The following is a 14,720-nucleotide window of genomic DNA, read 5'->3' on the forward strand; positions in this document are numbered from 1 at the left end:
AATTAGCAAATTTGTAGATGTTTTTGCTCGGTTTGGTCTCCCAGATGTACTTGTAACTGATGGAGGGCCTCCGTTCAACTCTGACTATTTTATTGAATTTATGCGCAAACAAGGCATCGTAGTTCTGAAAAGCCCTCCTTACCATCCAGCCAGTAACGGGCAGGCGGAAAGAACTGTTCGTACCGTCAAGGATGTACTTAAAAAGTTTCTATTGGAGCCACAATTTAAACAACTTGAGGTGGAGGAACAACTAAGTTATTTCTTGTTGAACTACAGGAATAGCTGCCTAACCAGGACTAGAACATTTCCCTCTGAGCATGTGCTGGCATACAAACCAAAAGTTTTACTGGACCTTGTACACCCAGAAAATCATTACAAAAATAAATTATTAGCTCCCCGTCGGCAGGATTTATCAACAATAGAGAATCCTAGGCAAGATCGGTATGACGAGCTACAAAAATTAAATTCTGGAGATACGTTATGGTATAAGAACCACCGTCTCAAACATGTCGAACGATGGTTAGAAGCGACATTTGTTAAGAGACTGTCCTTGAATATCTTCCAAATTTCGGTGAACGGTCATGTGTTGTCAGCACACCGCGAACAAATTAGATTACGCAATAATCTAAAAGCAACAGGTTTTAAGCAAATCAAACATAATCACAAAAGAAATCGTGAAGAAGATTTCGATGAATCAGCTAATGCAAAATGTACAGATGAACGCTATCCAAGTCGGTCGTGTTCGAAAATAGGTAACCAGATTTCTATACCTATCGTTTCAGGAATTAGAAGATCCGAGCGTCTGAAGAAGCGACGTCTTTTAGTAGACAATGGCGAAGAAAGCAGGGATTTGTCTCTCATCGATCAGTGAACTATTGTGCTAATAATAATGAATTCAAATTAGTGAATAAGTTTCAAAAATCTAGTGTTAGATATCGAATTGCATGTACATTAAGGAATTCTTAAATCGAAAAGTTAGTAAAATGATCAATGAAGTTTTAACTACAAGAGAAGGGAGGATTGTAGTGTTCGAATCTAACTGTTATACAGTTACGATCATCTCGTCATGATCGTAACTGCCCGAGAGTATAACGATCACCGATCGGTCGAAATTGAGAATAAAGCAGTTGTAGTCTAACCACTAAGTGAAGCACACGTATTTTTATATCTCCCGAAATCACCAAACACAATAGGCACTTGATATTTGGCCACGTTGTAGCTAAAGGTCCCCGGAATAGGTATGACCTGATTCCAGAGGATCTCATCTCCGACCCTAGAACAATTTTTTTCAAATTTAAAAATTTATGAAAATATCACAAGGCTGTATGATGTCCTACTCAATCAAACCTATGAGCTTATAACTTGGCTCAGACCGCTTGTTGGCACTTAATATTTGGCCACGTTGTAGCTAACGGTCTCCGGAACAGGTATGACCTGATTCCAGAGGGTCTCATCTCCGACCCTAGAGCATTTTTTTTCAAATTTAAAAAATTATGAAAATATCACAAGGCTGTATGATGTCCTACTCAATCAAACCTATGAGCTTATAACTTGGATCGGACCGCTTGTTGGCACTTGATATTTGGCCACGTTGTAGCTAAAGGTGCCCGGAACAGGTATGACTTGATTGCAGAGGGTCTCATCTCCGACCCTAGAACAATTTTTTTCAAATTTAAAAATGTATGAAAATATCACAAGGCTGTATGATATCCTACTCAATCAAACGTAGGAGCTTATAACTTGGCTCAGACCGCTTGTTGGCACTTGATATTTGGCCACGTTGTAGCTAAATGTCCCCGGAATAGGTATGACCTGATTCCAGAGGGTTTCATCTCCGACCCTAGAACAATTTTTTTCAAATTTAAAAATTTATGAAAATATCACAAGGCTGTATGATGTCCTACTCAATCAAACGTAGGAGCTTATAACTTGGCTCAGACCGCTTGTTGGCACTTGATATTTGGCCACGTTGTAGCTAAAGGTCCCCGGAACAGGTATGACCTGATTCCAGAGGGTCTCATCTCCGACCCTAGAACAATTTTTTTCAAATTTAAAAATTTATGAAAATATCACAAGGTTGTATGATGTCCTACTCAATCAAACCTATGAGCGTATAACTGGGCTCAGACCGCTTGTTGGCACTTGATATTTGGCCACGTTGTAGCTAAAGGTCCCCGGAACAGGTATGACCTGATTCCAGAGGGTCTCATCTCCGACCCTAGAACAATTTTTTTCAAATTTAAAAATTTATGAAAATATCACAAGGCTGTATGATGTCCTACTCAATCAAACTTATGAGCTTATAACTTGGCTTAGACCGCTTGTTGGCACTTGATATTTGGCCACGTTGTAGCTAAAGGTCCCCGGAATAGGTATGACCTGATTCCAGAGGGTCTCATCTGCGACCCTAGAACAATTTTTTTCAAATTTAAAAATTTATGAAAATATCACAAGGCTGTATGATATCCTACTCAATCAAACCTATGAGCTTATAACTTGGCTCAGACCGCTTGTTGGCACTTGATATTTGGCCACGTTGTAGCTAAAGGTCCCTGGAATAGGTATGACCTGATTCCAGAGGGTCTTATCTCCGACCCTAGAACAATTTTCTTCAAATTTAAAAATTTATGAAAATATCATAAGGCTGTATGATATCCTACTCAATCAAACCTATGAGCTTATAACTTGGCTCAGACCGCTTGTTGGCACTTAAGATTTGGCCACGTTGTAGCTAAAGGTCTCCGGAACACGTATGACCTGATTCCAGAGGGTCTCATCTCCGACACTAGAACAATTTTTTACAAATTTAAAAATTTATGAACATATCACAAGGCTGTGTGATATCCTACTCAATCAAACCTATGAGCTTATAACTGGGCTCAGACCGCTTGTTGGCACTTGATATTTGGGGACGTTGTAGCTAAAGGTCCCCGGAACAGGTATGACCTGATTCCAGAGGGTCTTATCTCCGACCCTAGAACAATTTTTTTCAAATTTAAAAATTTATGAAAATATCACAAGGCTGTATGATATCCTACTCAATCAAACCTATGAGCTTATAACTTGGCTCAGACCGCTTGTTGGCACTTAATATTTGGCCACGTTGTAGCTAAAGGTCTCCGGAACAGGTATGACCTGATTCCAGAGGGTCTCATCTCCGACCCTAGAACATTTTTTTTCAAATTTAAAAATTTATTAAAATATCACAAGGCTGTATGATGTCCTACTCAATCAAACATATGAGCTTATAACTTGGCTCAGACCGCTTGTTGGCACTTGATATTTGGCCACGTTGTAGCTAAAGGTCCCCGGAATAGTTATGACCTGATTCCAGAGGGTCTCATCTCCGACCCTAGAACAATTTCTTTCAAATTTAAAGATTTATGAAAATATCACAAGGCTGTATGATGTCCTACTCAATCAAACCTATGAGCTTATAACTTGGCTCAGACCGCTTGTTGGCACTTGATATTTGGCCACGTTGTAGCTAAAGGTCCCCGGAACAGGTATGATCTGATTCCAGAGGGTCTCATCTCCGACCCTAGAACAATTTTTTTCAAATTTAAAAAATTATGAAAATATCACAAGGCTGTATGATGTCCTACTCAATCAAACATATGAGCTTATAACTTGGCTCAGACCGCTTGTTGGCACTTGATATTTGGCCACGTTGTAGCTAAAGGTCCCCGGAATAGGTATGACCTGATTCCAGAGGGTCTCATCTCCGACCCTAGAACAATTTTTTTCAAATTTAAAAATTTATGAAAATATCACAAGGCTGTATGATGTCCTACTCAATCAAACCTATGAGCTTATAACTTGGCTCAGACCGCTTGTTGGCACTTGATATTTGGCCACGTTGTAGCTAAAGGTCCCCGGAACAGGTGTGATCTGATTCCAGAGGGTCTCATCTCCGACCCCAGAACAATTTTTTTCAAATTTAAAAATTTATTAAAATATCACAAGGCTGTATGATGTCCTACTCAATCAAACATATGAGCTTATAACTTGGCTCAGACCGCTTGTTGGCACTTGGCTGTATGATGTCCTACTCAATCAATCCTATGAGCTTCTAGCTCGACTTACTTCTTCCGAAACCACGTAGTAGTCAATTTTCACTGGAATAGATATTACATTATTCCAGATACCCATGCAATGATAAATGCTTATCTCCTTAGGGACGGTCTTTTTAAAGCTATTAACGTTCAAATTTAGTGTATTCTTCTTTCCTTCATTCATAGTAGAAATCTCTTAACATTTTCCTGGCATCGTAGAACTAGATTACGACACATACCTTTCTACAATAACTTAAAAGCCAGAACGATTGTAACTCCCAAGTAGATGGCACAGAGAGCATCATAACATCAGAGTGCCAATAATTATCCGAAATACTTTGCTAATCTAAGAGGCTTTCCCTTTCATCACTGACATGTGAAATGTACTGCAAAATATATTTATAAAAAAACAATTACTCTGTTCAGTCTGCTGTCTGGGACTTTGCATCTCCTATACATTATTGGAGTATTCGGATGATGTCATTCGTTTAAAATTTTATTTTGTTCAGATTGAACAATAATCATTAAATACATACAAATCTATTAAAACTTTATTGCAAACCATCCCTAGGTGTATTTTGTTAAGATTGTTCAATAATTATTAAATACATACAACTCTATTAATATTTTACTGCAAGCCATCTTTAGATCTAGGGGGCATTTCCGCGGTGGTTGTAGTGCTCACCCACTTCCTACCATAACTTTACATCACCAACATATAAAATGTACTTCAAAATCTATTTAAAAAACTGTTTATTACTCGGTTCAGCCTGCTATCTTGGACTTTGCATCTCTTGTACATTATTGGAGTATTCGGATTATGTCATTTGTTTTAAATTATATTTTGTTCAGATTATTCAATAATTATTAAATACAATTATATTAAAATTTTAGTGCATACCATCCTTAGGTGTAGGGGGCATTTCCGCGGTGGTTGCAGTGTTCACCGCTAGGTGGCGCATTGTCGTGGGTATTTTTCTCCGCTTTGTGGTTGGTGTCTTCGCTTGGTGGGTCAACTTACTGTAGGGGGGAATTCACGGCGGTGGGTAATGTCCGGGACATAACCACGATGATCATATTCTTAAAATTCTGCTTGTATCTTTTTCAAATGGCTAAATTTTACGCATTAAGTTCGATTCACCGGGCTCAGCAAAATTTTCCTAGGGATACCGTTCATTAGTGTATTCAGTAAAACAAATTTATTACCGAGTTCTCCGCATTGAATACAGGTCAATAATTTCATATAATGATTTCAACAAGCAGACAATGTACATTGTACATGTATGACAGGTGGGAGTGTTCTGAAGTGGTTTTAGTGGAGGTAACAACATAAAATCGTGTATTGGATATTTTACAATGATTCTCCTTAACCCTGCAAAACCACGGAGTTGGCAGCAGAGAGTTAAGTTGTTTGGAAGAGATGACAGTTAATATATGATAACTAAAAATATAAAATTGTTCTTTAAATTGCAAAGTTATTGCCGCGTTGACCTGAAAATTTGTCATTTCAATCATATAGGAACAATCATTGAAATTATGTCAATTTATGCTTTGCAAGATTTGAAATAACTTCGAAGTGTGGTCACGACACCCCTGTTATGTCATATACATTACCAACCCATCTTTTTTCCATTTTTCATTCGTCCTAATAAGGACGGTTTGTAGATAACTATGTTGATACAAGACGAGAATCTTTTGAAACAATTCAAACCTTGCCGACGATTGTTTTTACTGCGTACATACATATGATCTTTCCCCTTTCGCAGCTCACACCGGATGAGCACGCTTTGCATCAAGGTGTTCCTATTTATAGACTTTTCAATGCAGATGGAAGGCCATATGCCAGATACTTTTTCCAAATGTCTGCAATAATAATTTTAAATGTCTGGGAAGTACCAAAAATGTCAGGAAAACTATTCTTGACTAAAATGACTTATAAATGATGCGTTACATTAAATAAAAATAATGCATTTATAGCCCAAGATAAGTAGAGAGAAAGATTTTATGAAGGAAAAACCTAAAGTAGATAAAGCTGTAATTTGAAACTAGTGTAACCAAAAGCCTTTATTTTCAAAAATCTGTAAATATCTGCAGCTAAAATCTGTGAATTTGCAGACATGTCTGCAAATCTGGCATCTCTGGGGCATCCTTTTGTGCGATAAATGAAAATATTTTCATCATTCGTTTTGGTGTCGCTTTCGCTTAGTGGCAGAGTTGCCACATTCACTGATTTTCTTGGAAAGATTTGCAAAAACTTTCGGGTTTGTAGATTAGAAAAACATTTTCTTATGATTCACTGATAAAAGTAAAGAATTAACAAGCGCAAACTTAATACTAGTTAATACAAGAAATTTTCTAATTAAATTCTTTTTCCATTTTGCATTCGTCCTAATGAGGACGGTTTGTAGATAACTATGTTGATACAAGACGAGAATCTTTTGAAACAATTCAAACCTTGCCGACGATTGTTTTTACTGCGTACATACATATGATCTTTCCCCTTTCGCAGCTCACACCGAATGAGCACGCTTTGCATCAAGGCGTTCCTATTTATTAACTTTTCGTTGCAGATGGAAGGCCATCCTTTTGTGCGATAAATGAAAATATTTTCATCATTCGTTTTGGTGTAGCTTTCGCTTAGTGGCATTCACTGATTTTCTTGGAAGGAATTGCAAAATTATTTTTAATTATACTAATTAATAAAGGGAATTTCCTAATAAAATTCTGTTTCCATTATATATTCATCCTAAGGACGGTTCGCATACAACTATGACACAAATCCATCTACAATTAACAGCGCTAACGGAAAATAAGCACCACTAATTCTTTACAAGTATGTTGTTAGTCCTGAAAAGGACTGTTGGCAACATTAGAGACGCATGAATTTACTTATCTTCTTCGGGCAGCTTTCTTGGCAGATTTGGCGGCCTTCTTTGGCTTGTTCGCTGCAGCCTTCGATGTTTTGGTGGCATTTTTAGTGGCAGTTGCTAACGCCTTTTCAGTGACTGCGTTTCTTAGCCTTTGGCTTTTTGGACTTCTCACCGCCACCACGTCCACCAACATTTTTCTTCTCTCCGGTGGTAGCCGATTTGATTGGTCGTCCGATGCAGCTTCTCACGACCACGCACGTCTGTTATGCACTGCGTCTTACACACGTCTGGCTTTGAGAAAAGCTGCGACACCCCTATTTATAGGTTTTATCATTAATGTTGATTCTCATTTAAAGTAGTTTTTGAACTATTTAAGCAAATTTTATATAGCAAACAACGTATCGGTAGCAAGCGTTGAACGTTTTCCTTCCGATTTATGAAACAAGATTGGCAATCCGTTTAGTAAAAGAAACGTTATTAAAGTTCAAAATGTACGTAACGCTTTCGCTAATATGCACTACTATCGCTTTCTCGCTCGTTCTCGTGGCGTACATGAGCCTTTCCTTTCAGTCCGGCTTCTAATGGCATAACCAAAACTAATATGCTGGCTTTCCCCCACCAACTGCTCTCGTCAAGCAACCCAATACGAATAATCATAGGAACAAACATGTAGTGGACCTATATATAAACTTTTCATTATTTTATTGTTCGGTTGCTGCACCATATTGACGGCTCTGTGCGGGATGGGCTAAAAATTTTCACTTTTCCGAGTCGTTTTCGAAAGATTTTTCAAAACACTATTTTTCCGTTGATAATGAATGTCCTACATATGCCAAAATTTAATACAACATTGGTACAAATATTTCCGACAAAATGCCGAAGCAATTGATTAAATCCATTTAGTACAACAAAAGATATAAGCGTTCAAAATCTTACATCATTTTTCTTCCGAAATTTTGAAAAGGGGCCCCTATATTGAAAGGTAAGTCGTTGGTCACGACAAAAATCTACACCCAGAGGTGGTCCAGCTTCGCTCAATTGATTTTCACTCAAAAGGAGCCGTCCCGGCCAATACAAACCTCACGCACTTGTTGGTTTACGTGAATTTATATTTTTCAGTGTCGTGTTGGGTGATTCCTATACTATGCATTGCTTAAAAAATAGTGTGCTGCTGATCGCACAGCACCCCTGCCTTGGTCGCCAATGTGAACTGTCGATAACTGCAAGGAATCACCCAACACACGGAACTAGTATATTACACATCTTACCTCAAAGGCGAGAGGTGACTGCCGGTCGTTGCAATGACACATGAATGTATTTGTCTCTGCCTACTTTGATATCTATATCATGTCCCACAGGAACTTAGATTAGGGAATTTAGAATAGGCCCAATCAATGAATTTATCAATAGTAGGTTACTCGCATTCAATTTTATTATTTTTCTCGATATTGAATTTTTTTCCCTGAGAAAATAAGTTATAGTGAAACCAAGAAATAAATTAAATATCTATCAAGCGGTAAAAATACAGTGTAAATAATACACTCTAAATTACTTCTACCTAAATTTTCAAGCTAAAATACACAATAAATCATTTTCTACAGCGTTTTTTCCGTGATGCAATTTTATGTGGGATACCCTTTAATAGCGTTTTCCTCGAAACCGCGTTTTTCAAATTGGCGAACACGATAACTCAAAAACTAATCAACGAATTGATGAACCACAGAAAACTGAATAAAAAAAATTTCTCCCTATTATTTTGACAACCAAATCTGAACTAAAGACACCTTTTGCTTTACATAAAAATATGAATTTCACATCAATGTCCATCGATACGCATGATAAATTTTCATATGGGAGATCAAACTTCTTCAATTATGTAAGAATTCATGCAATTATAAAATACTAAGTTTTTTGAATATTAAATTCTCACTGTTGATAATTTTTAAACCTAATTTAGTGAAAAAAAACATCAAATTATTTAATTCGCAGCCAAACTGCATAATGGGATATGTATTGTACTGGTGACTGAAAAGATCCGATACGTTGGTGGTTCGACAGGCAGTAGATGTAATCGAGCTGGTATGCTGGTAACGAACTATATCGACCGAATCTTAATATCGACGACACTATGGCACGACAACAAGACACGAAATGAACAAACAGGCCGTATCAGTCATCCCTGGGGCGGTGCTAACAACGAAATAATCTTCTCATTCTCTGGTTTTATAGTAAGAACCAATCGTGACACAAATAATGATTGCTTACATAAAATCCTTATTATTGCTTATTTTACAGAATTATAACACAAAATTGATACGCATACTACCGATGAGATAGCGAACAAATCTAGTTACTTTGTTTAGAATAACGGCAGATGTTTCCGTGGAAATCCTGGGAATCTTGGAGTTGAAACAAGACCCCTATACTAATATGAGAGAGGTATTCTACTGCAAAACATTCTCGATGTCTTGAATGAAACTATCAGCGAAGGAAATTTGAAATCGAAGTATACATACTTATCGTGGAACAAGGAAATCCCCCACGTACACCAAAGCTTTTTTCTTCAATTTCAATTCGACGGCCGAAGTAGTTGTATGGATGGAATATACTGCACTCACGGACATTACCTTGGAAAAGATTTGTACAGCGTGAAGTAAAGGAGGAGATAACCGAACGAGAAAGTTTCATATTTTCCGACAACCGAGAAAGCGAGAACGAAGAAATGTATTTGTCGTCCCCCAAGGGAGAAATTGTAATTCGGTTCTTTAGCAAGCAATATGATGCCAATTCGGATGTAGCACAGAAAACAAAACGAACATCCATTACTCGCGGTGCTTTCCGTCTAGTCCCATATGTCGTTTGGAATCGCTTTTTATTTAGTAATGTAGATAACCAATCCAACCCAGAGGGACGAAAATTCTAAACATACATACAATCGTAAAAGCATGTAATATCCGAAGCTTTCTTAACTTTGTAATACGATGTATTTAAAAACTTTCTGATGACATCAAAGATAATGTTCAATCTAATAACATGTAACCGTTAAATACCATCCTTAATAGATGTGTTGAATAGAAACTTTCGATTTCCGATGGCTGGCGATTTAGTCTTAATCTGTTGAACAGAACGGTACTAGTAATCAGTAGGGTCCTATGACTAGCCCTACAATTGTCCTGTACATTAATAATCGGCTGCGATGTCTGTCGAAATCGAAGCTCCGTAACGGAATGCAGTATCTACCAAAGCGTGCTTTTTACTGTGAATAGTTTTAATGTTTTCGCAAATGTTATCGTGTTGAGCTATAATACCCAATAAATTTAATAAAGGAACTATAAACGCGGTCACGTTTGTTAAAACATATTCTATTGATTTTTTTTTTCAATTCAACAGTACTACTTATCTACTAAATATTATAATGGTCTGTCATAGCGGTTAACACGGATACGTTGAACGAATTTCTTAGAACATATTACAGGCGAGAAAATCAGTTATATAACACTACAGGAAATCCTTGCGCAACAAAATTGATTCTGCATTCTGTCTGTGGTATGTTCTGCTAGGTTTGCACAGAAAGAAACAGGCACTTTGCTGGATCTAACGCGTACGTACTATACTTACCTATATACGTATAACTCGCGAGAAAGAAGAGAGCAGATGCAATAGATCGATCGATTCGCGAAAAACTATTTTGCACAACAAAATTGATTGTATAGGGCATAAATGGCACTGGATACTCATAAAAAGTTATGATATTATCTGTTCTTCAGTATGTAATCATTTACGGTACTATGCCGTATATTGAAAGCTTGTTGAAGATACAAGAGGGCAGCATGAATCAGACAATGGATATCCCTTTGGAATATCGACTATTTTCAAACATATTGCCAGAGTTCAAGCTTACCTTGAAAAGTGGAGATCCTTGAAATAACGAGCACTTCCAATGTTTTTTGTATAATAGTCACTTGTCAACTAGTAGTTCTCACCAGCACTTGAATTCACTATCGTTTAAGAACCTTCAAAAAATTATCCTGCTTTGGATGTAAAAGCACTCACGAAGGAAAATTCGATTTTCCTTTCTCCTCATGCAGTGACAACGTCAATGATAGGATTTGTTTTCCTGTAGATCGAACGAAGCAGGATTATGCTGTCAGTTGGGCGTATTTACAAACATTATGATTAGTGTTATGCTGTGAGATTCAAGAGTGCCAAAAGAAAACAAAGCAAATTCGGGCACATCTGGTACACGCTAAACTCGGAGAGACTAAAGTTAAATTCATACATCTCCGATCCGATTCAGTGCCCGGATAGAATTTTACAATAGCATTTACCCTACAAACAATCATAAAACAATAAATATTATAGTTATTACTGTTTCAACATTGTTCGATGCCAAATTCTCACAGCAGATTTACAATAAAATTTCATGTAACAATAAATTTCACTGTTCAGCAAAAAACTGATACAGTGCATTCACATTAAATTATACTGTTTTCGAGAAAAAATGTATGGAGAAAAATTGATTTTTTTTAATGTTAAGATACATAACCACCCCCCTTTTTCACTGTAAAAGTCTATTTTACATTGAAATTCACTGTAAAAACGTTAAAGTTTATTGTTTTTGTATTGTAGCATAACACTAAAACTTACTGTAAATTATTGTAAAATTACTGTACTGTCACAGTGAAAATCATGATTTTGTTACTGTACACTTCTATTCGGGTGACGGTTCAGTACCGTGAACCGGGAGGATAACAATCTTTCATACAAATTCAAATGCAAAAATTTACACTAGTCCGGCACAGTGCCGTGCCGGATAAGTACGAATGCTCGCATTTGAAGTGCATAAAAGCATATTGGTGTCCGTGCCCAGCACTGAAGCGCCCCGGAAATCGGCGCCTGTACATTCTGCTGAACGTCATCTTCAGTATTTTCTGCAACACATTACTGATCGTTCTAGAGTCGGCTAAATCCACTATACAATTTTAATTCGTTCAATTCCAGCAACATAATGTATGTTTGAATAGATGCACACATTTTATTTGTTTCTCCTACTATTTAAGAACAAAGAAATAGTGCGCATACCCCTGTGTAAACGGCAACAAACTGATGTTGGATGTTACCACAATGACGATTAACATATTATGAATCTGCGGCTTGTACGCACCAGTGTAGATGGTTGCTGAAAATAAAGAGATGTCGTAAATTTCATTTACGTGAGCTTCAAAAAACAATTGTTGGCGGAGATCTCAGTAAAAGTGACATTTGATAGCTGAGACTCGGAAAATATTTCACCGGAAACCAGCTAATAAATCTCACTACATTCGTGATTCGCTGGTTGGACACTTTTTTACTGGACCGCTTTTTAGTTAGGACCATTGTCCAACTAAAAAGCATCTGAACGCCAAAATCCCATGTCACATTTACATTGAGGGAAGTGAATAGATGCATTTACACTGCCAATATCTCCTTTGGAGAGTTTTTGACATTTGTCAGTCGGTCCAATTAGCGAATAAAATTCATACTATGTTGCGTTTCGGCTTCGCCTCATCAGAAACCGACACTAACACATTGTCGGAATAGATTAGCGCCGGCTTGACGCAAATCCCTTAAAACTAAAACACACTATGTGTTTCAATCAAACGACTGATCAAACGTGATGTCCCGTTCGAGCAGAAGTTCTGTTTATGCGTTTGATCAGTCGTTTGATTGAAACACATAGTGTGTCAAACGTGATGTCCCGTTCGAGCAGAAGTTCTGTTTATGCGTTTGATCTATTCCGACAATGTGTTAGTGTCGGTTTCTGATGAGGCGAAGCCGAAACGCAACATAGTATGAAATAAGGATTTGTGCCCTCCTGTACAAAGACTGGTTTTTACCAACAAATTTTCACCCTAGTGAGAAATTTTGGTTTTTACCAAATTTTCCTCCTTAGGGTGAAATATAGCATAGAATAAAATTCGTTAGTTGGACAAGGATGTGGCCCAACCAGCGAATCACGACTGTATACTGAAATATCAGTTTCTAAATTTGACTACATGGCTGTTGGGGAATTGCCGAGCCGAATTAAATGTGTATCAACACAATTGAAGTACCGGCTCCTTATGTATTCTACATCTCTCCGGTTAAGCCGCAAACATTACCCATCTGAGTGGCTAGTGGTTATGCGGGAAAACTTAAAAATGATTTAAACTAGCGGACACAGTACTTTTTGAGTTCCTTTTGTAGTTTCAAATGCATGTGCAAAATTTGGTAGCGGTTGGTTCCTTCCCGGGTTTGCGCATTGCGTTCAAAGTTTGTATGGAATTTTATATGGGAAAATCAATTATTTTGCATTTACGTCTATGAAGATCGCTATTTCACTCAATATGAAAAACCAGATTAATAAAATTCTAGTTCAAACCTTGGTTAACAACATTGTCGAAGACGGTAACTAGCTACAAGTTTTCAAAAAATAGTAATAACTATTTTAAAACTATAGTTCAATCCAAATACAGCCCCCTCCCCTCTTCTTTTCATTTTCTGATTACGTCTAGTTGTTCAGCAATTTATTCTAAATATTTTATTCAAAGGTACCAAGTCTCTGCGATAACTATATATTCTCATTTATTTAAGTTTTACATGTCGAGGTCGGTGGTGCACTGGCAGTGTTGGAAGAAATAATTTTTTGCATTTGGATTGAGCCATAAGTTTTAAAATCGTGATACCTATTTTTTGAAAACTCGTAGCTAGTTACCATCTTCGACAAAGCTGTTAACCAAGGTTTGAACTATAGTTTTAAAAAGCTGTTTTTTTATATTGAGTGAAACAGCGATTTCTATTAATGTAAACCCGGGAAGCAACCGACCGCTCCCAAATTTTGCACATGCATTTGGGACCACAAAAGGAACTCAGAAAGTGCTGCACCGAACAATGTCATATGTCGAGCCACTCTATTACCCACCCATCTTTTTTAGTCCAAACATGATAACTTGACGGAGCTGCTCACGAATTCCCCATAGAAAATCCTCTCGATTTTCCCACCGTGTCTGCATCGGCACGATCGGCCCTGAGACGAGACATGCAAATAGCAAAAAATCGAAAGTCAAATGTAGCCATGGTTTACAGTCATATGCAGCCAGTCCATTTCAATTATGTGAACCAAAAAGAGGGGCCATGTGAGACGAACGCTAGAATGAACAGAAAAAAAATGAAAACATCTATCGACAAGTAATGTCCCAGAATCAGCCAACTACATGCCACCAATTAATCGGTCGATTGTTGCACCGATTCTTACGAGGGTTTAACATGGGTGTCTGTCGACGCGACACCCGATTAAATACGACCGACGAAATCTGCTGAAATCGGTCTACAATTAAATCGATCGATTAGTTGGTAGTTAAACTGGAATCAGATTCACACAGATTAAATCTCGCGATTGATATGGCGACGAAAATTGTTCTCCGACGAAACCAATTTAGTCGGTTAATTAATCGGTCGACCCTGAAGCACCCGATTTCGTTGGTCGACTCGGAAATTTATGGACTGTCAAATTTTCTATGGGGTTGAGTTAAATTTACTCAACACCTAAACCAACGTTGCCTATACGCAAAAATAAAACAACCCACAGAATAAGTTCTTTTAACTTAAATTTAGGTACTTTCGAGTTGGGCGTCGCTTTCGTACTTATTAGTGTTGTCAAAAACAAAACGAGAGATTCGACTCAGTTGAAGTCTTCCGTGCAGTAAGGCAGTTTTGAGTTGTTTGGGGTATACTCAAAATTAGTTAAATTCAACTTAAATTTAAGTAATTTAAACTC

The 14,720-nt window shown here is 37.5% G+C and overlaps 1 protein-coding gene across 2 annotated transcripts in view; it reads right to left on the bottom strand.

The window, feature by feature from the left end:
- Positions 1 to 11,024, bottom strand: part of LOC131687447 (kinesin-like protein unc-104) — a 153,330-nt gene extending 142,306 nt beyond the window's left edge. For both annotated transcript variants that reach the window (XM_058971527.1, XM_058971528.1), the window contains exon 1: positions 10,827 to 11,024. The gene's annotated coding sequence lies outside the window, so the exon portion shown is untranslated. The remainder of the gene's footprint in view (positions 1 to 10,826) is intronic.
- Between the last annotated feature and the right edge of the window lie 3,696 nt (positions 11,025 to 14,720).

Source organism: Topomyia yanbarensis, chromosome 3 (genome assembly GCF_030247195.1).
Source record: "Topomyia yanbarensis strain Yona2022 chromosome 3, ASM3024719v1, whole genome shotgun sequence".
In the NCBI taxonomy this organism is placed as follows: Eukaryota; Metazoa; Arthropoda; class Insecta; order Diptera; family Culicidae; genus Topomyia; species Topomyia yanbarensis.